Below are 27,260 nucleotides of genomic sequence, written 5' to 3' on the forward strand. Positions count from 1 at the left end.
GAGTTTTTTCTGGATATACGCCCAGGAGTGGGATTGCTGGATCATATGGCAACTCTATTTTTAGTTTTTCCTGGAAACTTCATGCTGTTCTTCATAGTGGCTGCACCAGTTTACATTCCCACCAAAGTAAACACAGAGGGCTGTTTGAGGAGATATGACTAATGGATCACTTCACATATCTCAGGAGAAACCAGGAATAAAGATGGGAATATCTAGTATATATTTGTGTATGGGCCTCTTGTTTGTATCAGAGTGAGTGCTCTGATATACCCTGGAGACCCATAAGGTTTTTATATCAGCAGAAATGCTGCCAGTGTCAATTGAAAGGAACAGAGAAAGAACTGAAAAAAGGCTGTTGGACTTTCAAAATTTTACAGGCAGTAAACAGACTAGTAGAGCTACTCAGTTGCACACACATGCTACCCTTCATGAAAAAAGAAGGATGACTCAGAGGTCAGAGCTGAGGGCCCGTAGAACAAGGCCATGGGCCCAGAAGGTGGAGCCTCCCACCACGGAAGATTATTCTTAGGCCTTGAAACCTAATGGAGTTTGCCTTGTTAGATTTCAAAATTGCTTGGGAGTAGTGAACCCCTTTTGTTTCCTTTTATTTTCTTCCTTTCTGAATAGAAACATCTATATTAGTTATTCTATGCCTGTGCTACTATCATACTTTTAGAGAAGGTAAGTTGTTTTCTAGTTTCATGGATCCATAGAGGGAGAGGTATTTTGCCCCAGATGGCTTAAATCCAGAGACACATGCATAGATAATTCATTGATGAGATTTAGGGCTTTTGAGCTGATGAGCCTTAGATGAGATTTTTAGACTTGAATTAATGCTGTAGATGCTATAATGGGCTGAGACTACTGGGGCCCTTGCCTGCTTCTCATCACCTTCTCTGACTCTGACTTCTTTACCCTCCTGCCTCCCCTTGTGATTGCATTACATTGGAGAATAATCTCAAGATCCTTAAATTAATCATATCTGAAAAGGTCCCTTTGCCATGTAAGGTAAAATACCAACAAGTTCTGGTGACTAGGATGTGGACATTTTCAGAGGGCTGTTATTCAGCTTATCACAAGTCCCAAACTGGAAACAACCCAAATGTCTATCAATAGATGAATGGATAAAAACAAAATTGTGATATTCTTCTCAGCAATTAAAAGGAATGAGCTATTGATATACATAACAACATGGATGAACCTCAAATAGTTTTTTGTTTTCAAAATAAGAAGTCAGGAAAAATAGAGTACATACTATATAATACAATTTATATGAAAATCTGGAAAATGAAAACTAATCTATAGTGGCAGCAAATCAGTGATTATCTGTGGATGGGGAGGTAGGAGAGGAGTTGGGAGGGAGAGAGGGAGATATTAAAAAAGGGCATGAGGAAACTTTGAGGAGTGCTGTGTTCATTATGTTGATCATAGTGATGGTTTGTATACATATGTCAAAATCTATCACATTTAACACTTTGCACATGTACAGTTTTATGCCTCAGTAAAGCTATTAATAATAGAGAAAAAAACACAATCTGTAAATTTATTGACTAGCTTTAGCCTAGAGGATTTGGCATTCTCTTATGTCTAGTTAGATAATATACATAAATATACATATTATGGCTAAATTTCACATACCACACAAGTATCATATGGCAGATACCACTTAATCATCCTGTTCTCTAACATAATCTTTTAAAAAGAGCTTTTTCTTTAAAAAGTCTTTAGTAAATAGAGGTACGGTTGAATTCCCATTTTATCAGTATCCCCAAGGTCTTGTATTTTATATTGAGGAAATCAATAAATACTTTTCAAGGAAAGATAAAAATAGCAAAATTAGCACTGTGCATTCTAGTTTACAAGGTTATTTCAGTGTAAGGATGTTAGTTCTTTTATTTGACCCTTTGTGACTTTATTATAGATATAAACCCAACCAGATCTGGGAAAGTAGAATAAGGAAGTTGGATATAGATTCTGCTGGACTTGTCATTGGTTATGAGACTTGAAAAAGAGGGTCTGTGATCGTTGATTCCCAGATTTTTCAGCCTGGGTGTTTTGGGTAGTGATGATTTCATTCATTCATCACAGAGAAAGGAGTTGGGAGGGTATAAAAGTAGCAATTAACATAAAGCAAGCCGAATTATAATTGAAGGAGGTAGGGGAAAGAAGGTGATTAATCAGTTAAGTTCAGATATATGGGTTTTTATTGATTGGGATGCATGCTTGGGGGATACAGATATGAGTGACATTTATCTCAGGTTGCTTTGGGTCTGTATGGCTGTACAGGTACTCATGCAAATAAACTGAAATACAAACAGGAGCTATGGGAAGCAATTCTTACTTGCATTGTACTTTCAGATCTTATTAGATGTTGACTGAAAGGACCAGAGATCTATTCTCTCTTATGACTGTGAAGAGTATGAAAGGACCCCTCTTTGTGAGAGAGGTGACTTTTGCTATTGAGGCATTATAAAGAAAGAAAAATTGGCTCTTAGTTTTTCTTTTTATGACATGCCTTACCTAACCCATTCCCTAACAAAATACACATATACACAGATACATCGACTTGAGATCTCAGGCAAGCAAGGCTTGGCTTGGATTTATTACCTAGTCTGTTTTTTTGTCTAGTAAAATTTAGCGAAGCAGAGTTGTACTAGGGGCGGGGCAGGGCGGGGCGGGCGCGCAGCTGTTAGCACGAGACCGGTAGCGCTCGAGCGCATGCGCGCCCAGTTATCGCGAGACAGCACACGACTGTTAGTGCGTGACCCTTAGCGTGTGGTGGTTAGAGGTCCCGTTCCGCCAGCAGTCAGACGCGCAGTGGTTCTCACCGCCGAGAGTGTGGTGAGAGGAGGAGGATACCGGCCTTTTCCCTGGGGCCCTCCAGACCTTCCGGCCTCGGTGTCGGCGTGTGAGCTGGGGGACCGGGGACAGGCTGAGGGCTGTGTCCTGCAGAGCTCCAGAGCCCTTGCCGCGGCTGCCCACTGGCCGGGCCCAGCCCTTGAAGCAGCAGCGAACGTCTCTCCCATCCCCGGGGACCTTTGTGACCTAATGGTGGTGGCAGCGTCCATGGGTCCCAGTCCATGGAGGCCTCGGCAACTGGAGTATACGGCCACTGCCATTAAGGTAACAGCTTCAACCAGCTTTAGTGTCTCTGTTAAGGTTTCAAAACTTGGTACCCCTAGGAGGTGGCCAGAGGTCAGGGTTAAGTTGCAAGGACATTGCACATCATTACTTCAGGTCCACCTGTGAGGTCTGGGCTGTTGTCAAAGGGCAATTGTGAGCAGCGAACTAACCTGACTGGTATTTGCTACAACATGTATTCCTATCAATCCTATACAAATGGTTCTCTCCAGGTTAAGTGAAAAGCCCGAGGGCCGGCTGGGTCCTGGGCACCTGCTCCCTCAGTGTTGATGCTTGGGCAGGGTCAGGGGACCTGGCCCTGAGGGGGCTGTCAGCTGAGATCTGCCGCTTCAGTGGGCCTGGGCACTGGCAGGAGGACCCAAACTGGACGAGTGCTCCTGGGCAGGGTAACCGGCCTGCTCCTGGAGCCCCTCCTCTTAGCCAGGGCCTGGACCTCGGAGGGCAAAAGTCAAGCCTTGGGACCTTGCCCTTTCTGGTCAGAAGAGAATAACATTTGTTTTGGTGGAGGTTTACAGGAATATGGTGACCTGACCTCAAGAACAAAGGATCTGACAAGAAGTTTACAACAACCAACCACGCCCCTCCCCCACCTTTCCTATAAAAGGGCTTTGCTGAAAGCTTCTGGAAGTTTGGGGTTTTTAAGACAAGAGCCACCCGTCTCCTTGCGGGGCCCTGTAACAAACCTTTCTCTCCAAACTCTGACATTTTGGTATTGTTTAGCCTCACTGTGCACCGGGCATACAGACTTACAGTCCTTTCTTTAATTGTCCCTGGAGGGATGGACCCTAAGGCTTTTGTTGCACCAGGGAATTATCTGTTTCTTGATCGTTTTATCTTCAGTTTTCTTCCAGTTAGTGAACTGCAAATATCCCATCATTGACAAAGAATGCTGGCCTAAAGTCACAAGGCAGTCTGGTGAAATGACAGTCTTTATGGTACAATGTCAACATCATGAATAAAATGCTCCCCCCATTGTGGTAATGACTCAAATTCCTACTGGATGAAGTTAATAGTAGTTGTCTCTATAGTAGCCTGAGCTGGAATATTAGATCTCACTTGAATCAGCTTTAGAAAGTGAATTCCATAATAGAGAAAAATGCACCAGTCCCACTATGGAAAATCCATTGCGTTAATCTCAGTTCAATTAAAGGTATAAGACTACATCTGAGATGGAGTGAGAATGCAGGCTTGGTTGTAGACTCCATTTTATAGGGAGAAATGATACCATGTGCCTAGGTAAGAGGGAGGGTCAGAACAGTGAAACAGGAACCCAGAAGTGGGAAACACTGTTTACTTAGAGTTGTGTATTGTGATGTCATCAGTACATGGGGTCTGACACATAGTTATGCAGCCATTGTGAGCCACTGCTATTGTCAGCTTGTTGCTGTGTGATGATACTACTTAAATTTCTCTTATCTCATCCTTTTTTGGAGGGGGTGGGAGTGGGAGGAGAACCTCTTCTGAAAGAACCATTGTTGTTATCTTGACTCTTGACCTCTTTTGTATCTCTTATGCTGAAAGGACCATTATGGATTTACAGAGTTCAAAAAATGTAGGTTTGAATTTTAGCTATACCACTTGCTAGTTGGCAAACTTGGGAAAGTTACCAAATTCTCTCTGGGTATTATTTTCCTCTTCTTTTAATACCTACATTACCTGTTGTTGTGAGCCTCAATTTACTTAACATTAAAATTTGTAATGCCTGTATCTTTGTGACTGAGACATAGTACCCATTTAATAAAAGTTAGTTTCTTCTCCTCTATACATCCCACACACCTTTAAATATAGTTACACCCTCAGGTGTCAGAGCAACTGCTTCAAAATCTGCTCAAAGTATTTTGGATTAAAATTGCCTGATGCTTACTGATGTATTTTCCAGTACTTACAGTTTTTATTAAAATATTTCTTGCATAGAGTTTATAGGTATCATTGGAATCCTTCAACTCTTCACCTCTAATATGTTTTTTTGTTTTTATTTCATTTATTTTATTGTTATTGTATGTATATAAATAATGTTTTTTAAAAATTTTATACAGCAGGTTTTTATTAGTTATCCTTTTCTTTTTTTTTTTGTGGTATGCGGGCCTCTCACTGCTGTGGCCTCTCCTGTTGCGGAGCACAGGCTCTGCATGCGCAGGCTCAGCGGCCATGGCCCACGGGCCCCGCCACTCCGCGGCATGTGGGATCTTCCCAGACTAGGGCACAAACCCGTGTCCCCTGAATTGGCAGGTGGACTCTCAACCACTGCGCCACCAGGGAAGCCCCTAGTTATCCATTTTATATATATTAGTGTATACATGTCAATCCCAATCTCCCAATTCATCACACCACCCCCCAACCCCGGCCACTTTTCCCCCTTGGTGTCCATACGTTTGTTCTCTGCATCTGTGTCTCTATTTCTGCCCTGCAAACTGGTTCATCTATACCATTTTTCTAGGTTCCACATATATGCGTTAATATACGATATTTGTCTTTCTCTTTCTGACTTTCTTCACTTTGTATGACAGTCTCTAGATCCATCCACGTCTCTACATATAACCCAATTTCGTTCCTTTTTATGGCTAATACTCCATTGTATATATGTACCGCATCTTCTTTATCCATTCGTCTGTCGATGGGCACTTAGGTTGCTTCCATGACTTGGCTATTGTAAATAGTGCTGCAATGAACATTGGGGTGCATGTGTCTTTTTGAATTATGGTTTTCTCTGGGTATATGCCAGTAGTGGGATTGCTGGGTCATATGGTAATTCTATTTTTTGTTTTTTAAGGAACCTCCTTACTGTTCTCCATAGTGGCTTTTATCAATTTACATTCCCACCAACAGTGCAAGAGGGTTTCCTTTTCTCCACACCCTCTTCAGCATTTGTCGTTTGTAGATTTTCTGATGATGCCCATTCTAACTGGTGTGAGGTGATACCTCATTGTAGTTTTGATTTGCATTTCGCTAATATTACTAATGTTGAGCAGCTTTTCATGTGCTTCTTCCTGGCCATCTGTATGTCTTCTTTGGAGACATGTCTATTTAGGTCTTCCTCCATTATTTGATTGGGTTGTTTGTTTCCTTATTATTGAGCTGCATGGACTGTTTATATATTTTGGAGACTAATCCTTTGTCCGTTGATTCATTTGCAACTATGTTCTCTCATTCTGACGGTTGTCTTTTCATCTTGTTTGTAGTTTCCTTTGCTTTGCAAAAGCTTTTAAGTTTCATTAGGTCCCATTTGTTTATTTTTGTTTTTATTTACATTTCTCTACGAGGTAGGTCAAAAAGCATCTTGCTGTGATTTATGTCATAGAGTGTGCTGCCTATTTTTTCCTCTAAGAGTTTTATAGTGTCTGGCCTTACACTTAGGTCTTTAATCCATTTTGAATTTATTTTTGTGTATGGTGTTAGGGAGTGTTCTAATTTCATTCTTTTACATGGAAGCTGTCCAATTTTCCCAGCACCACTTATTGAAGAGGCTGTCTTTTCTCCATTGTATATTCTTGCCTCCTTTATCAAAGATCAAAGATCTTTATCAAAGATCAGGTAACCATATGTGCATGGGTTTATCTCTGGGCTTTCTATCCTATTCCATTGATCTATATTTCTGTTTTTGTGCCAGTACCATACTGTCTTGATTACTGTAGCTTTGTAGTATAGTCTGAAGTCAGGGAGTCTGATTCCTCTAGCTCCGTTTTTCTTTCTCAAGATTGCTTTGGCTATTCGGGGTCTTTTGTGTCTCCATACAAATTTTAAGATTTTTTGTTCCAGCTATGTAAAAAATGCCATTGGTAATTTGATAGGGATTGCATTGAATCTGTAGATTGCTTTGGGTAGTATAGTCATTTTCACAGTATTGATTCTTCCAGTCAAAGAACATGGTATATCTCTCCATCTGTTTGTATCATCTTTAATTTCTTTCATCAGTGTCTTATAGTTTTCTGCATACAGGTCTTTTGTCTCTCTAGGCAGGTTTATTCCTAAGTATTTTATTCTTTTTGTTGCAGTGGTAAATGGGAGTGCTTCCTTAGCTTCTCTTTAAGATATTTCATCATTAATGTATAGGAGTGCAAGAGATTTCTGTGCATTAACTTTGTATCCTGCAACTTTACCAAATTCATTGATTAGCTCTAGTAGTTTTCTGGTAGCATCTTTAGGATTCTCTATGTATAGTATCATGTCATCTGCAAACAGTGACAGTTTACTTCTTCTTTTCCAATTTCGTATTCCTTTTATGTCTTTTTCGTCTCTGATTGCCGTGGCCAGGACTTCCAAAACTATGTTGAATGATAGTGGCGAAGTGGACATCCTTGTCTTGTTCCTAATGTTAGAGGAAATGCTTTCAGTTTTTCACCATTGAGAATGATGTTTGCTGTGGGTTTGTCTTATATGGCCTTTATTATGTTGATGTAGCTTCCCACTATGCCCACTTTCTGGAGAGTTTTTATCATAAATGGGTGTTGAATTTTGTCAAAAGCTTTTTCTGCATCTATTGAAATGATCATATGTTTTTTATTCTTTAATTTGTTAATATGGTGTATCACACTGTTTGATTTGCATATATTGAAGAATCCATGCATCCCTGGGATAAATCCCACTTGATATTGGTGTATGATCCTTTTAATGCGTTGTTGGATTCTGTTTGCTAGTATTTTGTTGAGGGTTTTTGCATCTATATTCTTCAGTGATATTGGTCTGTAATTTTCTTTTTTTTGTAGTTTCTTTGTCTGGTTTTGGTATCAGGGTGATGGAGGCCTCATAGAATGAGTTTGGGTGTGTGTTCATTCCTCTGCAATTGTTTGGAAGTGTTTGAGAAGGATGGGTGTTAGCTCCTCTGTAAATGTTTGATAGAATTCACTTGTGAAGCCATCTGGTCCTGGACTTTTGTTTGTTGGAAGATTTTAAATCACAGTTTCAATTTCATTACTTGTGCTTGGTCTGTTCATATTTTGTATTTCTTCCTGGTTCAGTCCTGTAAAGTTATACCTTTGTAAGAATTTGTTCATTTCTTCCAGGTTGTCCATTTTATTGGCATAGAGTTGCTTGTAGTAGTCTCTTAGGATGCTTTGTATTTCTGTGGTGTCTGTTGTAACTTCTCCTTTTTCATTTCTAATTTTATTGATTTCAGTCCTCTCCCTCTTTTTCTTGATGAGTCTGGATAATGGTTTATCAATTTTGTTTATCTTCTCAAAGAACCAGGTTTTAGTTTTATTGATCTTTGCTATTGTCTTTGTTTCTATTTCATTTATTTCTGCTCTGATCTTTATGATAATTTACATTGTTTTAAGCTACCTAATTTTTGGTAGTTTTTGTCAGCAGCAGAGTAAAGTAGTACAAGATCTACATGGTGCCTGGTGAGAAAAATTTAAGCCTGTATTAGCCCTCAATACAATGTTAAATAAGAACAATATGTGTTTAGTTATTTGCTCTTTATGCTTTATTCGTGACTTGAGGTCATTAAATAGAGGCTTCCATGCTGATGTGGTCTGTCATTTCCAACCCCTTTTCACCATCTTTATTATGAGACCTTCTAGATAGCAATGCTGCTGTTGTCAAATTTCCAATTTTTCTTATGAGTCCCACTCCATTGAATCTAGCTTGCAAGCATCATTTTATGATAGAGACAGCTTGTCCAATTTTGACAGCTTCAAGAAACTGGGTGCTGAAAGATTCAGACCCCCATGTTAACCTTTACGTCACTCACGGAAATTTTGATAAGTGACAGTCTGTCTCAGTGATTGCCCATTCAGCTCATAGTTCTTCAGGTGAATGAATCATAGCTGTATGTGGGTTCTCTTTTGAAAGTTTTCCCACACATTCACAGAATCCCTGAGTCAGTGTGATAAGACATTTAAATAACAAATAACTACAGTTTTTCTTTAACAATGTAATTATGATAATTCTAAAGCAAGAAAGTGTCTGAGAGCTGGTAGGTGGAGAGTCAAATGGCTACTGCTGCCTACCTAGTTGTCACATAATTTTTTCTGCTTCTATAATTCTAGTTCCCTGGTGCCCTTCCTTCCTTTACAATAATGCATGCTCTATAAGCTTCACCATTTTGCCACCCACACATCACCTTTTATTCTAGATTAAAAGCAAGGGAAATTTCCTTTTCATTTACCCAGAAACCAGAGTTTATTAAATATTTTATGTGTTAGAATTATAGTGTATACTTTTTGGAGGGTCAAAAACTTGATTATTTTTTATAGTTATGTTTTATTAAATAGAAGATTTCTGTTAGTGTGTTACCTTTTATGACTTTTCCTTCTAAAACAATGAAGTGAATATTACTTTACCTTTTGGGTGACATTTGATTGATGCTGCTAAAATAGTAACTTGTTTAAATTCTTTAGTATTTGGGAGATAATTTTATGATTCCTGATGACTGGATGATGTAGCTCAGAATGCAGTCAGCTGCAGTTGTCATGCTGATCCTTGGGTGTAGCAGTAGCAACTTATGAGGCTGAATGACACAAAAAGGCCAGAGGCTGGGCCTACACAATTAGGTTTTCTACCTCTGTGACAAGCAAAAGAGAGCAATCTTTGTTTTACAACACTCAAGAGTCGATGAGGTTCTAGTCATGGTCTCTTCTGGTTAGGTTTATATTAATCTGGTAATATTACCACAGATTTAGTGGATTAAAGCAAAAATTTATTATCTTACAGTTTTTGTGTCTTAGGAATCCAAGCCTGGGTCCTCTGCTTTAGGGTCCTCTGCATTAGGGTCTCTCACAAGGCTGTAATCAAGGTGTCATCCAGGGCTGGAGTCTCATCTCTGACTCAAATGGGGAAGGATCCACTTCCAAAGTGTGCATATTTGTTGGCAGGATTTGGCTCCTTGTGGTTTGTCAGCTGAGAGTGTGAGTTCCTTGCTGGCTGCCCTCAGTTCCTTGACTAAGGGGCTCAGTTTGGAGGCTTCTCTGTTTCTTGCCACATGGGCCTATTCATAGGACAGGTTACTTCATCAAAGCCAGAAAGGGAGATTGTCAAAAGAGAGAATCTGCTACCAAAAGAGAAGTTACAGTCTTATGTAACATAACCTGGGAGGTGACATCCTACCACCTTTGCCATATTCTGTTGGTCAGAAGCAAATCATAGGTCATGCCTATACTTAAGGGAATGGGATTACACAAGGGCATGAATACCACAAGGCAGGGTTAGTTGGGGGTCATCTTAGAGTCTGTTTGCCACAGATCCCCAACACAGAAGGAAATTATAGGGGATTACTGAGTATTCCATTTTGTAACTTCCATTTTGTAACTTACCCAAGAGTATTCATGAGTAAGAATTGACACTATATTTAGGCAAGTTATATAACAACATATGAAAAGGAATAATAATGTTAACCGTACCTGATATGTGGTGGGGACGCAATGAATGTTTGATGAATAAAACTTACGGTATATTTGCAAATCCATTTATACATAAAGAGCTTTCACTGACATTCTTTTACTTCTTCCTGTCAACAGCTCTGTGAGGGAGATAAGGCAGGCATTCGTATGTTAGAGAAGTAGAAAATCATGGTTACAATACTAGTTACTACTAAAGGTAGGATCCAAATTTAGTGCCCTTTCTTCCAACATTTTTCCCCTGGGTTATTTGGAAATGTGAGGAGGCTGCCATGATATTCTAGTGGACTCCAGCCAGGCTGGATTTCTCAAGCCCTTTCTGCCATAGCAGTTACACTTCTGTCTTTTAGTTTTAGTCAGTATTATAAGTTTTAAAGGATATGATTAAAAGTGTCAAATAAGACACAGACGTAGAGAATGGACTTGAGGACACGGGGAGGGGAAGGGTAAGCTGGGACGAAGTGAGAGAGTGGCATGGACTTATATATACACTACCAAATGTAAAATAGATAGCTAGTGAGAAGCAGCTGCGTAGCACAGGGAGATCAACTCCGTGCTCTGTGACCACCTACAGGGGTGGAATAGGGAGGGTGAGAGAGAGACAAAAGAGGGAGGAGATATGGGGATATATGTATATGTATAACTGATTCACTTTGTTAGAAAGCAGAAACTAAGACACCATTGTAAAGCAATTACAGTCCAATAAAGTTGTTAAAAAAAGTGTCAAATATTTCTATAAAGTTTAGTTATTAAAAACGGCAATCTCCTGCCCATCTTCCTCTCATCCCCCGACCACTTTCATCTTTTTTTTTTAATTTTAGGATTTTTATTTTTTTATACAGCAGGTTCTTTTTAGTTATCATTTTATACATATTAGTGTATATATGTCAATCCCAATCTCTCAATTCATCACGCCACCACTCCCGCCCCCCCTCCACTACTTTCCCCCCTTGGTGTCCATACGCTTGTTCTCTGCATCTGTGTCTCCATTTCTGCCCTGCAAACCAGTTCATCTGTACCATTTTTCTAGGTTCCACATATATGCGTTAATAGATGGTATTTGTTTTCTCTTTCTGACTTCACTTTTTATGACAGTCTCTAGGTCCATCCACGTCTCTACAAATGACCCAATTTCATTCCTTTTTATAGCTGGGTGATATTCCATTGTATATATGTACCACATCTTCTTTATGCATTCGTCTGTCGATAGGCATTTAGGTTGTTTCCATGACCTGGCTATTGTAAATAGTGGTACAGTGAACATTGGGATGCATGTGTCTTTTTTAATTATGGTTTTCTCTGTGTATATGTCCAGTGTTGGGATTGCTGGGTCATATGGTAATTCTATTTTTTGTTTTTTAAGGAACCTCCGTTCTGTTCTCCATAGTGGCTGTATCAATTTACATTCCTACCAACAGTGCAAGAGGGTTTTCCCTTTTCTCCACACCCTCTCCAGCATTTGTCATTTGTAGATGTTCTGCTGATGCCCATTCTAACTGGTGTGAGGTGATACTCATTGTAGTTTTGATTTGCAATCCTCTAATATTAGTGATGTTGAGCAGCTTTTAATGTGCTTCTTGGCCATCTGTATTTCTTCTTTAGAGAAATGTCTATTTAGGTCTTCTGCAAGTTTTTTGATTGGGTTGTTTGTTTCTTTAATATTGAGCTGCATGAGCTCTTTATATATTTTGGAGATTAATCCTTTGTCCATTGATTCGTTTGCAAATATTTTCTCCCATTTGAGGGTTGTCTTTTCCTCTTGTTTGAAGTTTCCTTTGCTTTGCAAAAGCTTTGAAGTTTCATTAGGTCCATTTCTTTATTTTTGTTTTAATTTCCATTACTGTAGGGGGTGGATCAAAAAAGATCTTGCTGTGATTTATGTCAAAGGTTGTTTATCCTATGTTTTCCTCTAAGAGTTTTATAGTGTCCAGTCTTACATTTAGGTCTTTAATCCATTTTGAGTTTATTTTTGTGTATGGTGTTAGGGAGTGTTCTAATTTCATTCTTTTACATGTAGCTGTCCAGTTTTCCCAGCACCACTTATTGAAGAGACTGTCTTTTCTCCATTGTATATCCTTGCCTCCTTTGTCATAGTTGACCATCGGTGCATGGGTTTATCTCTGGGCTTTCTATCCTGTTACATTGATCTATATTTCTGTTTTTGTGCCAGTACCATATTCTCTTCATTACCATTGCTTTGTACTATAGTCTGAAGTCAGGGAGTCTGATTCCACCAGCTCTGGTTTTTTCCCTCAAGACTATTTTGGCTATTCGGGGTCTTTTGTGTCTCCATACAAATTTTAAGATTTTTTGTTCTAGTTATGTAAAAAATGCCATTGGTAATTTGATAGGGGTTGCATTGAATCTGTAGATTGCTTTGGGTAGTATAGTCATTTTCACAATATTGATTCTTCCAGTCCAAGAACATGGCATATCTGTCCATCTGTTTGTAACCTTTAATTTCTTTCATCAGTGTCTTATAGTTTTCTGCATACAGGTCTTTTGTCTCCCTAGGTAGGTTTATTCCTAGGTATTTTATTCTTTTTGTTGCAAAGGTAAATGGTAATATTTCCTTAATTTCTCTTTAAGATTTTTCATCATTAGTGAATAGGAGTGCAGGAGATTTCTGTGCATTAACTTTGTATCCTGCAACTTTACCAGATTCATTGATTAGCTCTAGTAGTTTTCTGGTAGCATCTTTAGGATTCTCTATGTATAGTATCATGTCATCTGAAAACAGTGACAGTTTACTTCTTCTTTTCCAATTTCGTATTCCTTTTATTTCTTTTTCATCTCTGATTGCCGTGGCCAGGACTTCCAAAACTATGTTGACTAATAGTGGCGAAGTGGACATCCTTGTCTTGTTCCTGATCTTATAGGAAATGCTTTCAGGTTTTCACCATTGAGAATGATGTTTGCTGTGGGTTTGTCATATATGACCTTTATTATGTTGAGTTAGCTTCCCTCTATGCCATCTTTCTGGAGAGTTTTTATCATAAATGGGTGTTGAACTTTGTCAAAAGTTTTCTCTGCATCTATTGAGATGATCATATGGTTTTTATTCTTCAATTTGTTAATATGGTGTATCACATTGATTGATTTGCATATATTGAAAAATCCTTGCGTCCCTGGGATAAATCCCATTTGATATTGGTGTATGATCCTTTTAATGCGTTGTTGGATTCTGTTTGCTAGTATTTTGTTGAGGATTTTTGCATCTATGTTCATCAGTGTTATTGGTCTGTAATTTTCTTTTCTTGTAGTGCCTTTTTCTGGTTTTGGTATCAGGGTGATGGAGGCCTCATAGAATGAGTTTGGGAGTGTTCCTTCCTCTGCAATTGTTTGGAAGAGTTTGAGAAGTATGGGTGTTAGCTATTCTCTAAATGTTTGTTAAAATTCACCTGTGAAGCCATCTGGTCCTGGACTTTTGTTTGTTGGAAGATTTTAAATCACAGTTTCAATTTCATTACTTGTGCTTGGTCTGTTCATATTTTATTTTTCTTCCTATTTCAGTCTTGGAAGGTTATACCTTTGTAAGAATTTGTTCATTTCTTCCAGGTTGTCCATTTTATTGGCATAGAGTTGCTTGTAGTAGTCTCTTAGGATGTTTTGTATTTCTGTGGTGTCTGCTTTATCTTTTCCTTTTTCACTTCTGATTTTATTGATTTGAGTCCTCTTCCTCTTTTTCTTGTTGAGTCTGGCTAAAGCTTTATCAATTTTATCTTCTCAAGGAACCAGGTTTTAGTTTTATTGATCTTTGCTGTTGTTTTCTTTGTTTCTATTTCATTTATTTCTGCTCTAATATTTATGATTTCTGTCCTTCTACTAACTTTGGGTTTTGTTTGTTCTTCTTTCTCTAGCTCCTTTTGGTGTAAGGTTAGATTATTTGAGAGTTTTCTTGTTTCTTCAGGTAAGCTTGTATTGCTATAAACTTCCCTCTTAGAACTGGTTTTGCTGCATCCTATAGGTTTTGGATCATCGTATTTTCATTTTCATTTGTCTCTAGGTATCTTTTGATTTCCTCTTTGGTTTCTTTAGGGATCTTATGGTTATTTAGTAGCGTAGTGTTTAGCCTCCATGTGTTTGTGTTTTTTATGTTTTTTTTCTCTGTAATTGATTTCTAATCTCAGTGTTGTGGTCAGAAAAGATGTTTGATATGATTTCAGTTTTCTTAAAGTTACCGAGGCTTGATTTGTGACCCAAGATGTGATCTATCCTGGAGAATGTTCCATGTGCACTTGAGAAGAAAGTGTAATCTGCTGTTTCTGGATGGAATGTCCTATAAATATCAATTAAATCTCTCCGGTCTATTGTGTCATTTAAAGCTTGTGTTTCCTTATTAATTTTCTGTTTTGATCATCTGTCAGTTGGTGTAAGTGACATGTTAAAGTCCCTTAGTATTTTTGTGTTACTGTCGATTTCCTCTTTTATAGCTGTTGGCAGTTGCCTTATGTATTGAGGTGGTCCTATATTGGGTGCTATATATTTATGATTGTTCTATCTTCTTGGATTGATCCCTTGACCATTATGTAGTGTCATTCCTTGTCTCTTGTAACATTCCTTATTTTAAAGTCTATTTTTTCCGATATGAGTATTGCTTTTCCAGCTTTCTTTTGATTTCTGTTTGCTTGGAATATCCTTTTCTATTCCCTCACTTTCAGTCTGTATGTGTCCCTAGGTCTGAAGTGGGTCTCTTGTAGATAGGCATATATATGGGTCTTGTTTTTGCCTGTGTCTTTTGGGTGGAGCATTTAATCTATTCACGTTTAAGGTAACTATCAATATGTATGTTTCTGTTACCATTTTCTTAATTGTTATGGGTTTGTTTTTATAGGTCCTTTTCTTCTCTTGTGTTTCCCACTTAGAGAAGTTCCTTTAGCATTTGTTATAGAGCTGGTTTGGTGGTGCTGCATTCTCTTAGCTTTTACTTGTCTGTAAAGCTTTTGATTTCTCCGTCGAATCTGAATGAGATCCTTGCTGGGTAGAGTAATCTTGCTTGTAGGTTCTTCCCTTTCATCACTTTAAATATATCATGCCACTTCCTTCTGGCTTGTAGAGTTTCTGCTGAGAAGTCAGCTGTTAACCTTATGGGAGTTCCCTTGTATATTATTATTTTTTTCCCTTATTGCTTTCAGTAATTTTTCTTTGTCTTTAATTCTTGTCATTTTGATTACTGTGTGTCTCGGTGTGTTTCTCCTGCCTGGGAATCTCTGCGCTTCCTGGACTTGGGTGGCTATTTCCTTTCCCATGTTGGGGAAGTCTTTGACTATAATCTCTTCAGATATTTTCTTGGGTCCTTTCTCTCTCTCTTCTCCTTCTGTGACCCCTATAATGCGAATATTGTTGTGTTTCATGTTGTCCCAGAAGTCCCTTAGGCTGTCTTCATTTCTTTTCATTCTTTTTTCTTTATTCTGTTCCGTGGCAGTGAATTCCACCATTCTGTCTTCCTGGTCACTTATCCGTTCTTCTGCCTCAGTTATTCTGGTATTGATTCCTTCTAGTGTAGTTTTCATTTCAGTTATTGTATTGTTCATCTCTGTTTGTTTGTTCTTGAATTCTTCTAGGTGTTTATCCTTTAATTCTTGTAGGTCTTTGTTAAACATTTCTTGCATCTTCTCGACCTTTGCCTCCATTCTTTTTCCGAGGTCCTGGATGGTCTTCACTCTCATTATTCTGAATTATTTTTCTGGAAGTTTGCCTATCTCCACTTCAGTTAGTTGTTTTTCTGGGGCTTCATCTTGTTCCTTCATCTGGTACATAGCCCGCTGCCTTTTCATCTTGTCTATCTTTCTGAGAATGTGGGTTTTGTTCCACAGGCCGCAGGATTGTAGTTTCTTGCTTCTGCAAGAAGATTGTAGGATTGTAGTTCTTGCTTCTGCTGTCTGCCCTCTGGTGGATGAGACTATCTAAGAGGCTTGTGCAAGTTTCCTGATGGAAGAGACTGGTGGTGGGTAGAGCTGGGTGTTACTCTGGTTGGCAGAGCTCAGTGATACTTTAACCTGCTTGTCTGCTGATGGGTGGGGCTGGGTTCCCTCGTGTTGGTTGTTTGGCCTGAGGTGACCCAACACTGCAGCCTATCCGGCTCCTTGGTGGGGCTCGTGGTGGACTCTGGGAGGACTCACGCCAAGGAGTACTTACCAGAACTTCTGCTACCAGTGTCCTTGTCCTCACGGTGAGCCACAGCCACCCCCCACCTCTGCAGCAGACCCTCCAACACTAGCAGGTAGGTCTGGTTCAGTCTCCTATGGGGTCACTGCTCCTTCCCCTGGGTCCTGATGCACACACTACTTTGTGTGTGCCCTCCAAGAATGGAGTCTCTTTTTCCCCCAGTCCTGTCAAAGTCCTGCAATCAAATCCCTTGTAGCCTTCAAAGTCTGATTCTCTATGAATTCCTCCTCCCGTTGCCAGACCCCCAGATTTGGAAGCCTGAAGTGGGGCTCAGAACCTTCACTCCAGTGGGTGGACTTATGTGGTGTAATTATATTCCAGTTTGTGAGTCACCCACCCAGCAGTTATGGGAATTGATTTTATTGTGATTGCAACCGTCCTACCATCTCATTGTGGCTTCTTCTTTGTCTTTGGCTGTGGGGTATCTTTTTTGGTGAGTTCCAATGTCTTCCTGTCAATGATTATTCAGCAGTTCATTGTGATTCCGGTGCTCTCACAAGAGGGAGTGAGCGCACATCATTCTACCCTGCCATCTTGAACCAATCCACTTTCATTTGTTTTATTTGAATATCTTAGTATTTATCCTTTTGTTCTAACCTGTTTGTTTTGCTACTTAGATTTTCAGTTTTGGATAGTATCTGTTGACTTACTGCTATGGAATGTGAGGATTCATCTCCCTCCCTACACATCACACAAGCACACATATGTATGTACACATGTGTCCCATTACTGTCTCTCCAATATGTTAATTGCATAATTTGAGTAAGATCAGTCTTCTCCATTTACTTGATTATGTTTGTTGACAAACATTATAGTGTTTACTGACCTATATATTAAAATCTGATTCCTTTTCCAATTTTTTGTTTTCCCTCTAGTAAATAATTGTCTTTTTTTCATTGTGATTAATTTTCTATGTATATATAGTCAATACAACTCTAAGCTCATATCTTCTCAACATATGTAGACCTTTCAGGTATTTTATACATCTTATATCTCTGAAGAATGTCACCCAAGCCTTTCTATTTGCTCAAATCTGGACTGTTCACCTTCTACTCCTTCTGCATAGGTATCAACCTCAGAGCTGTCTTCACCATCGACTGTCCAGGGAATCCTCTCACCTCTCTCCTGTGTTGGATTCCTTCTTTCTATATCTCATGCCTTATCTTGTTTTGATGGAGCATATTTCCAATAATTTCCTGAAAATATCTTAATCTGTCCTCACCCCTGATTGATATTTAGACTTGGTATACAATTCTAGAGTTGGAAATAAATTTTCTTGAGAAATTTAAAGCAGTTATCACATTGTCTTCTAGATACCACTGTGAGCTTTCCTTTAGGTTGATCCAATTGAGCTGTTTTGTTGGGGAAACTTTGATGTCAGTATCTTTAGTTCTTTTCTCTTGAGATAGACATAAATCCTAGAAGATGGCTCTTTCAAGCTCCTAATGGGAAGTTCTTAGGGCCACTTAGGGTTCAGGGATGTCAGCATTCAGTATGCCTCTGTTTTCTTGTCACTCTATTGTCGGTTTGTTATCCTACCCTAAACTGTGACTGGTTTAGGCAATTATTTTACTCTCCCCAGAGAATAAACTTTCAGTCTTTTGCAAGATTGAGGGAGAGAGAGTCATAGGGCTATAAAGAGTGGGGATAGCATATGGAAATCTGACTGCTGTTTAAATATACTTTCAGATAGTACTTCAGTTTTTGCCTTTTTCTTCACCTCTTCTTCTAGACATATCTGGTATGAAATTCATGGACTTTTGTGGTATCATAGTGTTGATTCTTCATTTTTCCTTTGACCTGCTTTGAATTGTTTTCTCAGGTCTGTTTAGTCATTCATCATGTATCCACTTTACAGCTTCCAGAATTTTGTTACTCTAGTTTCCTCTCTTGTTCTGCTTGTCTTTGTGTTTGTGCCATTACAAATACATTTCTGTCATTTGAATGGCATTTTGGGAGGAAAGGAAAGTAGGCGTGTGTGTGTGTGTGTTTCAATCTGCCATTTTTCCATCAAGTCCTTGGAAATGTCCTCTGATTTGAAGGGATATCAGAGATGTAGTACCCTTCTAGAGATTTAACTGGAGAGCTACCAGACAGCTTTTTATTTCCCAGTTTCTTGGCCTGGCTTAGGAATACCAGTACTAAGCTGGAGAACCTCATTTCCTAATGAGAGGAAGCAGAATGGGAATATAATTTTGCTTTATTTAGAAATGGGCACAGTTTCTGTTAAAATATATATTTTTTAATATATTTATTTATATTTATATATTAGTGCCTATTGTATGCCCAGTAACAGGGAAGCAAGTGTAGGAATGTTGAAGTGTCTTGTCTTGGGTAAGTTAGTTCTCCCTGGGGAAACTCATCTCATTCTATTTTTAATCTAAGCCAAATACTGCGCTTGTTCCATATGAGCATCCCAATCATCCCTCCTTACTGCCTTCTTAGTAACTATGCAGGGGAAAAATGCCTCCATCTGCCTGTGGAGAGAGGAAGCCAAATGATCTCTCCCACATTATCCCATAGAGGACTTTCCTTACTGTTTTATGCATCCCAGCCTCCAACCCACCTGTCAGAGAATTGGGCTGATTATGTTCCTACTTTCTGTTCTTATTTACACATCTGTTTTGATATTATTTAGCTTCTATTTAGGAACAAGTTATAAACTTTGGGTCTAAAGCAAAGTCAAGCTTGAAATGAACTTCTAAAGGCCCAAATTGTATCACTGTTTTTTTAGTAATCATATGATTCTTTTTGAATCACTGTCCCTTATAATTTAAACGTTAATATAAATATGCCAAATATAATGGCTCTTATACAGAGATTGATCACAGAAATAATAATACATAATACCTTATGCCCCAAACCAGCTTAGAAATATTTCTGTTTTAGATTTCCTATTCAATTTATCAAACTTTTTTGGTGTGTTTACACTATGCCAGGCTTTGTTAGTTACTGGGGATGCAAAGATGTGGTCTCATGGACCTTAAGAGTAGTGAGGAGACACATCTGTAAAGGAATCGTTTTAAGACAGGATTGTGAGATAAATATACAAATATGTCTTGGAAGTAGAGTACCAAACAGGGAATCTTCCAGGGGAGGAGAGCAGAGTTCAGAATGACTTCACAAAGATGGTGACTGAGCTGAGTTTAAATGAAGAAGAGGATTTTGACATGTGAACAAGGAGGGAGGGGTGGGCAGAGCACATGTAAAGACATGAGGCATGAAACAGAATAATATGTTTTGGGAATACTGAAGCATAAACGGAGATGCCCTAACACATAGTGGATACCAGTCGAAATACACAAACATTTTGAGAAGAGCAGTGGATGCCAGTTAGTTAATTCAGTTTTTTTTTTTTTTAAATCCTAAGCACTTTGAACACATTATACATGCTGTTAAATTTACTATTACAAATAATCAACTGTAATCTTACACGTCAAAGCATCTGTTAGCTTTTGTTATATAATATACTGCCATAAACTTCATAGCCTAAAACAACAACCATTTTTAAGCTTACTATCTGCAGTTTGTCCCTTAGACTGGGATCAGCTGGGTAGTTCTTTCTGGTGTGGGCTGGCTTGAATGATGATCTTGGCTGGCCTTGTTTATGTGACTGTAGCCAACTGGTGTATCAGCTGGGGCTGCCAAATTAGTGATGGCCTCAGTTGTGTAGGGATGCCTACGGTCACTCTCATATGGTCTTGTGCCCTCCAGCAGGTTAGCCAGGGATGGCTCATATTGCAGGCTCAGGTCTTGAGAGTGAGGATGAATTAAAGCCTTCAAGAGACCTGGGACTCACACAAGATTGCTTTGAGCATAGATTTTGGCCGAAACATGTTCCAAGGCTAACCCACACTCAAGGGGTAGAGAAATAGATTCCACCTGTTGATGACAGTAGCTCCAAAGAACTGTGACCACTTTTGTAACCTATCACAGCCCATCAGTAAATTTGTTAAGTTAGTGGACATCTATGGCCTTTGTCTGTAGAGTCATAGGAACTTCTCACAACCTTATCTCCAACTCCCTTGGAATCATCAACCTCTATACCTGACTTAGGATGACCAACCAGCCTGGTTTGCCCTTGGACTGTTCAGGTTTTAGCACGGAAAGTTCTGTGTCCCCGGAAACCCCTTAGCTCCAAATAAACCAGGACATTTGGTCACCTTATACCTCTTCAACAATGGTAAATTTCAGATTGGCCTAATTCACGTCAGGCCAATCAGAATTATTTTCAGAGCGTTTAAAAGTGGAATTGAGAGAGAGAGAGAGAGAGAGAGTCCGTGTTTCTTTCTGATCCCTGAAGAAACTTTGAGATGTAAAACTTAAAACTTTGTTGGTTATGTTTTTTTATGTTTTGGAGAAAGACAATGAACCGTAAGAGAGAATGAATCTAAACTGCAAAAAGCAGCAGCAGCATTTCTGTTGAATTCATTGTTACTGAGGCTCATCTGCATCCTGTTGCTTAATCCTTCCCTGGATTCTGAGAGATAAGTTCTGGTTTATGATTAAGCTAGTTTGAGTTAGATTTCTGTCACTTGCAACCCCAAAGTGTCCTCTGTTGGTGTCTGGAAGTGGGGGTATAACTGAAAGGTCCTGAAATATGGAATAGGCAAAGTGGGTCAGGAGCCGGGTTAGGATGCCTGTGTCCCAGGTTGAGAAACTAGCAGTTCTTGAAATGTGGTAACAAAGTTCAACTGTAATAGATTGTTTCTTAGGACTGAGACCACATACTAACCAAAGCTGAATTTTGTAGGAAATACTCAGAACAGTAGAGTCTTTAGGCTTCTTGCATTCCTCATAGATATTGTAAGTAAGTGATAAGTACCAGTTTAGCAGATAGGGAGTAGAAGATTGCTCTGTAGTCATTAGGTGAAGCTCTTACTGCTTCAAGCCAATGATCTGAGACTGTGAAGGGCAGGTTTTACTGAACTGCAGAAGATAAATTCTCTAGCATACTCCGAAGTTAGTTTCTGATTAGGAGTTGTGGATCCTGGCAATTAGAATGGTAATATCTCAGAAATACCAGGAATATCAGGACTTTGGGGTCCTCTAAGTTCATTTTAAGCACTTTGTTGAAGGTACTCTGCCTGATCATGGGGTGCCTCCTTTTGTGAAATGTCCCTCTTGGAGGAGGGACAACACAATAGAAAAATTACAACATTAAAAAGTCTAACATCTAACAGTATTTTAACATTTAAAAATATCTTCTGTACAAGCTTTGGTAAACTCAAAATACATTAAAAAATTAAGCACAAAATACATTAAAAAATTAAGCTACTTAGTCAGAAGGCTTAACCCTCTAAGCTCAAAATAATTCTGTTATATCAATTTCTTATTTACTAAAGATTGGGGGAAAAAACCTTTAAGTTTTATTTTAAGGCAGCTAAATTTATAATCCATATTTAAAAGGTGCTTTCAGGGTTAGAATAATCATATGCAGGAAAATGCAAACAGCTTATTTTAAATATGCTTGAAGGAGAAGATTTCACTGAATTAAATCTTCAGGATACATTTATCAGCGCCTACACCTGTTTGTTGAAATTAAAATGGAATAATTTTGTCAAAATTCTTTCATTTTACTATTTTATGTTTCAGTTACTTGCATTGATGAATATACATTCTCTCCCCCAAAGCATAAAATCCTTAGCTAGTATTACCAATTATTTACATTTTGCATCTTTTAACAAGTAAAGGGATTTGACCAGAAGTTATAGGATATTTAAAACTGCAGTACAAGTGGGACCCGTCCTTCAATGTTTATCAGGCTATTACTTCCATTCCGTCAGTCACCATTTATTGTTCAACCACTGTGCTTCATTCTGAAATGTTATCACCGTCACGTATTACTTAAAGGCTTCTTGATTGCTGGGCTAAGGACTAAGAGCCTGAAAAGGCATATTTTTTACTCTCCAGGATTTTATAGTTTAAGAAAGGCAACACTGAAGAAACAGAGAAGAGCAAAACTGGATGAATACATGAATTAAATAAATAACTAAAATGTTTATCAAAAGAATCAGTTGTTTGAGAGGTAGATTCCTGGGTACTTCGGTTTTAGAAAGAAAAAACATATGGGATGGTTACCTCTCTTCTATTAAAGAGAGAAGGGGCAGAATTTGAAGATTGTGTATATATGTTATGCGTGTGTATGTGTGTGCACTCATGTGTGTCCATGGTGAAGGGGGGACATTGATGCATTTCCAAGTATAGGATGAAACTTGGAGGAATCACCAGCACATTGCCTCTGTTGAATAAATTTGAATGAATGAACAAATGAGTGAATGAATAAACTTCGAAGGATAAACAAGTCTGCTTCAGACAGTCAAAAGAACACACAAAGGTAGTAAGTGAAAAACCAAACTATATAAGGTAGCCCAGTGTATTCTGATAAAATGCTTCCGGGCAGAAAATGCATATCTGGGGATCTATCGAATAGTGGGAAACCATCTTAAGGCCTTAAAGCAAGAAATAGAAGATCATTTATTATACAGGCATATCTCATTTTATTGCACTTCACTTTATTGTACTTTGCAGTTACTGCCTTTTTTTACAAGTTGAAGGTTTGTGATTACCCTGCATTGAGCAAGCCTATTGGTGCCATTTTTCCAACAACACTTGCTCACTTTGTGTCTCCGTGTCTCATTTTGGTAATTCTCACAAAATTTCAAACCCTCCACCAGCAAAAAGACTACAGATCGTTGAAGGCTCAGATGATAGCTAGCATTTTTTTTAGTGTTAAAGTGTTTTTAAATTAAAATATGTACAGTTTTTAGACAGACATAAGGTTAATTTTTATATGCACTGGGGAACCAAAAAAAAAATTTGTGTGACTCACTTTTAATGCAATATTCACTGTATTGCAGTGGTCTATACCTGAACCCATAGTATCTCCAAGGTGTGCCTGTATTCCAGAAGTAGTCATATTTAGCTGAGACATTAAGAATCAAACATAAAAAAGAGGGAAAAGAATTTTTCAAGAAGGGAACAGCATGTCTCACCAACAGGTGAGAGAATGTTAGGTTTGTGAGACTGAGGCTTAAATAGATAATGAAGGAGCTTAATGCAGGGTTGGGGTTGAGGAAGCAGTGAGAAATTGGAGAGAGAAGTAGTGGCTGTGGAAGGCCTTGGGAAACTGATAAAGAATTGAGACTTAGTTTGAAGGCACTGGGAAGGCAGTGTCGGTTATAAAGCATGATCACATTGGAATTTTAGTTTTCAATAAGTAATCTGTAGGGCAATTTTCTGAGAAACTGTGTGAATATACTACCCCTCAATATCCTACCCTCCAATGGTTTTAGCATTCGTTACCATCAGATATTCACTGATGATAATTTTATCAATTATATAATAGCAAAATTTCATAAATGACAATGTAAACTTGTCATTTTATATTTCCATTATTCTTATTTCTATTTATTAGTATTATTTATATTTTTCTTCATCTGTCTATTCTCTCTATTTATTTGGACTAATGGATTCTCTTCTAAATCAGTTTATTATAACCAGTTCCTGTCATTATCCATTTTGATATTCAAATTGTCCCTCATTTGTCCTTTGACATGTCTCCATCAGTTGTGAGTACCTTCTTTCTGGAACAGTAAAATGTTTCAGAGTCTCTCTGAACTTTCTGGAACAGTAAAATGTTTCAGAGTCTCTCTGAACTTTCGCTCCCTCAGCTCTGAAATCATCAATTTTTCTAGGGAGGTCATTAATAATGAAAGTAATATTTAAAAATATTTAGAAACCAAAGCCTGGGCTCTAAGTATACTTATTACTTGCTATAGGATATTAATTGCTTTTAGGCCCTTTCAGTGATAAAGCTAGGAAGCATATTTTTTTAAAAAAAATCATGAGTTCATACTGATACCTCTAAATCTAATACTGGAAGGTTTTTCTTCTTCATCCCTCAATTATATTTGTATTTCCTTTCACAGTGAGAATCCTGGTTCCCAACAACATCAATATAACAGCCTATTTACTCAGTTCTAACACATGAACGTGTGCTTGTGCTTATGGGACACACACACACACACACACACACACACACACTCTTAGCATTACTACACCAATACCACCAACACCACCAAATCTATCAAGTAAAATTCAAGGTTTATTTGCAGTTACTTTTGTCCTTAGAATAGTATTTCCACAAGGGTGGAAACAGCATTGTGTTCAAAATCGTTTTCATTTTCTTTCACATAGTTATGTAACTATTTGAATTAGGTTCATATGTTTTTATTTGTAGTAAAATTTAGGGATTTGCAACCCATTCTTGCTGATTTGATTTTGTTTTTTTGACTACATAAAACATTAATATGGTCCAGAAGTTGAAACTATGTAAATGGGTATTTTCAGAGAAATCCTACCCCTTTTCTGTACCTTCTAGTCTTCTAGCAACTCCCTGTAGGGAACCTATTTTTTTCCTGGCTTATCCTTTCTATATTTATTTCCTCCCTTTTTTCTTAATCAAAAGCATACTATGTATATTTTTACATGTAGATTTTTAAAAAACTACTGTAAGACCTAGCAATTCTACTCCTGGGTATATATCTGAAAAAAATGAAAACACTAATTTGAAAAGATATATGCACCCCAATGTTCATAGCAGCATTATTTACAGTTGTCAAGATATGGAAGCAACCTAAGTCTCCATCAACAGATGAATGGATAAAGAAGATGTGGTATATATATACAATGGGGTACTACGCAGCCATAAAAAAGAATGAAATTTTGCCATTTGCAGCAACATGGATAGACTTGGAGGGTATTATGCTAAGTGAAATAAGTCAGACAGAGAAAGACAAATACTATTCTAATATAGTGATATCATATTCACATCTGATATCACTTATATGTGGGATCTAAAAAATAAAACAAACTGATGAATATAACAAAAAAGAAACAGACTCACAGATATTGAGGACAAACTAGAGGTTACCAGTGGGGAGAGGGAAGAGCAGAGGAGCAAGATAGGGGTAGGGGATTAAGAGGTAAAAACTACTATGTATAAAATAAATAAGCTACAAGGATATATTTTACAACACAGGGAATATAGCCAGTATTTTATAATAAATATAAATTGAGGTAGCCTTTAAAAATTGTGACTCACTATGTTGTATACCTAAAACATATACAATATTGTACATCAACTATACCTCAATTTTTAAAAAGTGCACTAGATGAGATTAATATCAAATAGGATTGAAGCAGAGAAGATCAGTGAACTTGAAGACATAGCAGTAGAAACTAAAATGAAGAACAGAGAAAAAAAAGACAAAAAAATGACCACAGCATCATTGAGCTGTGAGGCAGCTTCAAGCAGCTAAGGTACATGTAATTGATGTCCAAGAAAAATTAGTTGAGAAAATAGTGTTTAAAAATTTTCAAATCCAAGAAGCTCAATAAAGCATAAGCAGAATAAACTTAAAGAAAGCCACACCAAGCAATATTCAAATAAAATTACTGAAAACCAGTTATGAAAAGAAAAATGCTAAATGCATCCAGAGAAAAAAGTCACATTACTCAGAGATGTACAATGATAAGAATGAAAGAATTCTTGTCACAAACTGTGTGAGCCAGAAGTGATGAAATGACATCTTTAAAGCATTAAGAGAAAAAGCTGTCAACTGAGAATTCTATTCTCAGTGAAATATCTTTCAGAAATGAAGGTGAAATAAAAACGTTGAGGTGAACAAATGCAGAGAGAATTCTCTGTCAACATACCTCAACCATAGGAACGATTAAAGGAAGTTCTTTAGGCAGAAGGCAAAATGGTATCAGATGGAAATTTTGATCCACCAAAAAATGAAAAGCTCCAGAATGATAAATATGTGGGTAAATGTAAAAGGCAATTGTCTCATTGTTTTCTAATTTCATTAAAATATAGTTGACTGTTTAAAGCAAAGATAATAACAATGTATTATGTGCTTTATAACATATGTAGAATTAAAGTATATGCTAATCTGATTCTTTTTTCTTTGTAAATAACCTGCTTTTGTTTTTCTCTAGAAAGTGATAAAACTTTGTTTGATTTTAGAGTAAAAATTTTGTCAGGTTATCTTTAAGTATGTGTAATTTTTTATTAATCCTTCTTGGGAACTAGTAAGCTCCTTTTATCTGAACATAACTTCAGATCAGGGAGGTTTTCTTTTATTATTTCTTTGACTATTACATCTTCATTTGTTTTTATCCCATTATTTACAAATATATAATTGCTGAATTGGTACTTGATGCCTATTTGAGTTTCTTTTTCTTTTAAAAACTGTGTTGTCTCCACTTGATTTTCTATAACATTAAATAGCTTTTCTTCAGTGACTTTTTCATTTTCACATTCTTGACTGAATTTTAAGGTGTAAGGTCCATTTATTCTGGAGATGTCTTGTTTGTTCTGGAGACTCTTTTTACATATTCTAATTTTACATCTCTAGGAAATCACAATACCTTTTCTTCATTTTTGTTCCCCTGTGTACTCCATTATTTTTAATTCTACTGTCTTGTTAATTATCATTTTTTCCCCCTGTGTACTCCATTATTTTTAATTCTACTATCTTGTTAATTATCTAAGTCTCCTCCTTTTAACCTGCTATGTTACCTGAAATGACCTGTTTATCCTTCTCTGCT

The 27,260-nt window shown here is 37.8% G+C and overlaps 1 protein-coding gene across 19 annotated transcripts in view; it reads left to right on the plus strand.

Moving 5' to 3' along the window:
- Nucleotides 1-27,260, plus strand: part of ANKS1B (ankyrin repeat and sterile alpha motif domain containing 1B) — a 1,162,364-nt gene that overhangs the window by 251,868 nt on the left and 883,236 nt on the right. The window lies entirely within an intron of this gene.

This window comes from Globicephala melas, chromosome 10, assembly GCF_963455315.2.
Source record: "Globicephala melas chromosome 10, mGloMel1.2, whole genome shotgun sequence".
In the NCBI taxonomy this organism is placed as follows: Eukaryota; Metazoa; Chordata; class Mammalia; order Artiodactyla; family Delphinidae; genus Globicephala; species Globicephala melas.